Here is a 4,109-nt window from a genome sequence, read left to right on the forward strand (position 1 = left end):
GCTCTCGTTTCTGTCTATCTAGCTGCTAGGACTTTCAATCTTAAGCAAGTCTTGGTGTGGCACGCTTTCACATTAGTACAAGGTATTAATAGGAAGAAAAGAGTGCGGACTTTTCTTAGAATCATGCTTCTCTTCGGGAAGGCACTGGCCACCAAACATATACATAATACTTTAAACTTCGGCAGTTATATATGCACATCAACTTGGAACTAAAATTCTTTTTGCAGTTAGTTTGTGTCTGGAAAGAAAAAAAACGAACTATATGCATTGTCCTATTGATTTATCCTATTATTCTTAAAAAAGAGTGAATTTATTACAGCAGCTGGCCCTAGGCCACACAGGGGGTGCTTGTCTTCCTCGACGCAAGAAATCCCTGCACTAGAAAACACTGCTCAATCAGTAAATTCCCACTTGGTTAAAGAGTGGGTGGGCAATGGATGTGTGTGATAATCCTTGCATGCTGTAAGTATGTGCATGACAAGGACAAGAACTGTCATGTGGTCATCTTTGCCCACTCAAGCAAAACAAAACAAACCTTGCTTGCCATGATCTCCATCTTGTAGGAGTAAATGTGATATTTTTTCTAGCAAAGTAGTAGCATACTTTCTGATTATTTGTAATTTTTTAGCATAAAAAATAAGAGCCAGTACAGTGACGTAAACAAGTTACAAGTGTGGCTATGTCATATAAATCGTTGTTGACGTGCACGTGCATGAACAAAGTCATGGTCCGTGTCGTCAATGTGGAAATATACACGCAACGTCAGCCTTTTTTTCTGTGCAAGTTGATCAAATTGCAACTTGATTATGATGCTGAACTCGCAAAAAAAAACTAAATATATTTGCTGGATACCAAGGTAATTAAATCCAACTGAGATTTTAGGGCAATACAAGTTAGGTGGTGTCTCATCAAAAACAAATGAGAGAAAACACAAAGAAAAATTCGTGTGGTCACGCAGGATTCGGCGAATGGAAGAAAGACGCGACGTAGGCCAACTGACTAATTTGGTGGGTGACAGAGAAGAAGATTCTTAGAAACAAGGGTGCGCCAAGTATTTTGGCAACTGGGCTTTCCTTTTGTACTTATCAATATAATTAATATATAAACCAATAGGAAATTTCTCAGGAAGCTAGAGGATAAGGTGCTCGTGTTGTTCATGGCCTTAAGTTATGTGAGCCTACGTGTCACAGTAATATCGAGAAAATAAATTAATTTCTGAATCCTTTTATTGTTTTTTATAACATGGGAACGAATAGCAACATACCTTGATCAAATACTGTCTTTTGGTGAATTTTCAGGTTAAAGGGGACAACATATTGGTTATTATTGTGTAGATTAGGGTAACAAGTACATGATGTGTAGTAGCATAATCGAGGGCATCAATATGTGCACCTTAGACAGAATTAGAGAAATGTGTTTTGTTTTATCTTATATAATTACGTAACTATATGAGTTCCTAATTAACGAATACCAGTGATTCATCACTAACCTTCAGAATATAGTTTGCATTTCCAAACATACAAATTTAAATAAAAAATTAAGTTAAGCGATAATAAGGGCTAGGAGAACTGCTATAATTTATTAACATCAAGTGATTATGGTTAATTAGGAGGCTTGCTATCAGCAGTATCAGAATTTCTCTATTTGGGTGACTCGCCACTCAGCAGGAACAATACTATTACTTTTAGGTGTCTCCATTACATTTGTCTGGAGCCTGAGTCGATGTCAGTTAGGTACAGTCAACTTCTTCTTTTTTGTAATAATAGGGTCTATTTTTCTGTTGCCGAGTGGTGAAATTACTATCGAAGCATTTCCTACTGCGTGTTTGTAAAAAAGTTTGCTTCAAATTAATAATAACTACACCCAAATATGAATATGAATAATTTTCTAAGTCGCGCTTGGCTCACAGTCGACATAGACAAAAATGCTTCAAACTCATCCTAAGAATGGCTTTGCCATGGTGCGTAGGGCGTGTGTGTCCAGCATTTAACGGAGCAACATGGCCAAGTGGGAGAGAGAGAGGGGCAGCTAGTAAAGGTGGGCGGGCCCAGTGCTTTCCCCACCTCCCTCTATAGCATAGCATGAGCACTGCTTTGTCGCCAGGGTTTGAAATTTCGGCGAAATTTCGCCGAATTTCGGCGAAATTTTTCGTTTCCGCTCGGTACCGGGAAAAAATATTTCGGTATTTTCGGAAAATTTCGTTTTGAAAATTCAAAATTCAAAAAAAATCGTCCGAAATTCACCGAAATTCGCCGAAATTCGCCGAAATTCCGGAACGGAATTCCGTTTCCGCCGATCACCGGGATTTCACCGGAAAACGAAATGGCTAACCCTGTTTGTCGCCTCGTGCCCCATTTGGGCGACTTGTCGTCTACCCTTTGCTGCTATTTTCTGATGTTTATCGCTTCAGTTCCCTTCCTCACGTCCTGCGCTGCGCACACATGGACGGCTCCGAGACGTTTTCTAGCTAGAGGGGGAAAAATGCGAGCTCAATGCCTCCTTGGAAGTTTCCAATAATCCATGCATGCGTGTGTGTCTTTGCAGTACTACGCACGAAGAGGGTATGTGGAGCTAGCATATACTCCCTCTGCCCCTTATTAATAGTCGCTTTTGTTATTCGTGTCATGAATTTGATGGATTTATAAAAAATATATGCAACATTTATATTTTTAAATAAATTTATTAAAAAATTATATTTAAAAATCTATAAAATGATATCAATTATGTATCATAAATATTAATATTATTTTATATAAAATTAATCAAAATATTTCTCGGGAAGCGAGAACGACAGACAGGTTATCTAATGGACTAGCTAATGATATTCCAGCTAACTGAAGATAATTGAAATATCAAAAGAGCCCAGGTTATCTAATGGACCGGCTAATGATATCCCAGGTTATCTCATTAGCTAGTAGAACCCAGCTAATCCCAACTAAAAATATCAAAAGAGCTCAACCCAAATGTTAAATTTTCAAACACACGGTAGCATGGCCTATTAATGTTAATAATTAACAATTAGTTGGCACACCCTGTTAATAGCTAGTTAATTAGCAAATCTTTAGTTAGCTACAAGAGATTATTATCAATTAGTAGCTAGCTAATCATTAGTTGGGGAGGATCCAAACAGGACCTTAACCCTCCTCCATGATTTCAAAATTTAATTACTAGCCGCGTTTTCTAAAATTGCTATGAACTCATCTCTCAACTCTCTGAAATAGTGTCTATCAACTCTAAAACGGACCATATGCTGTCTCTCCGTTGTTAGTCGCATGCATGTATCATTATCAGCATGTATATATGTAGTAGGGTCATCATGATATTTAACACCGTACCCTTCTAATTTTGCCCAGAACGAAGTATTGACAGAACAAAGAGTCTCTCGGCGTGTCCATAGACAAGGGCCCGGTTCCCCGTTTTTTTAAGTCCAATTTCTTGAAATTAGATCTCATGTTGAAAATTATACCATTGAATGGCATGATTTTCAACATGACACCCAATTTCACGGAGTTGTGGTGGCATGAATCGAATTTTCCCTTTTTAAAAAAAAATCTTGTATGTATGAAGTACTAAATACAGTCTATTTGCAAAACTTCTTCATGGATATGGGTGTAACTTTTTGAGACGAATCTAGCGACGGTAATTAATCAATAATTGGCTACAGTGATGCTGCAGTAACCATCCTCTAATCATGCGGTCAAAGGTCTCATTAGATTCGTCAGGGTTCCTAGCGCAGGGGTTCTGGAGTTGGTTTTGTAATATGACTTTGGCCTTGTTTGGTTAGAGGTGAAAAAGTTTTCATGAAAACCTTTTGCCCCTTTGACCACTAATTAAAGATATTAAATGAAGTCTAATTATAAAATAACCTCCACAATTATGGTACTATAGCATGTGCTGTAGTTAATAAGGCATTTGACTGCATGATTAGAGGATGATTAGGGGCAATTACTGTAGCATCAATGTAGCCAATCATAGTAGAACTTGGCTCATTAGATTCGTCTTGAAAAGTTACACCCATCCATGAAAAAGTTTCGCAAATAAATTTCGTTTAGTACTTCATACATACATTTGTCTTTTTTTAAAAAAACCTAACCAAACATGATCTTTAT

The sequence above is a fragment of the Panicum virgatum genome, chromosome 5K (assembly GCF_016808335.1).
Source record: "Panicum virgatum strain AP13 chromosome 5K, P.virgatum_v5, whole genome shotgun sequence".
NCBI classification, from domain to species: Eukaryota; Viridiplantae; Streptophyta; class Magnoliopsida; order Poales; family Poaceae; genus Panicum; species Panicum virgatum.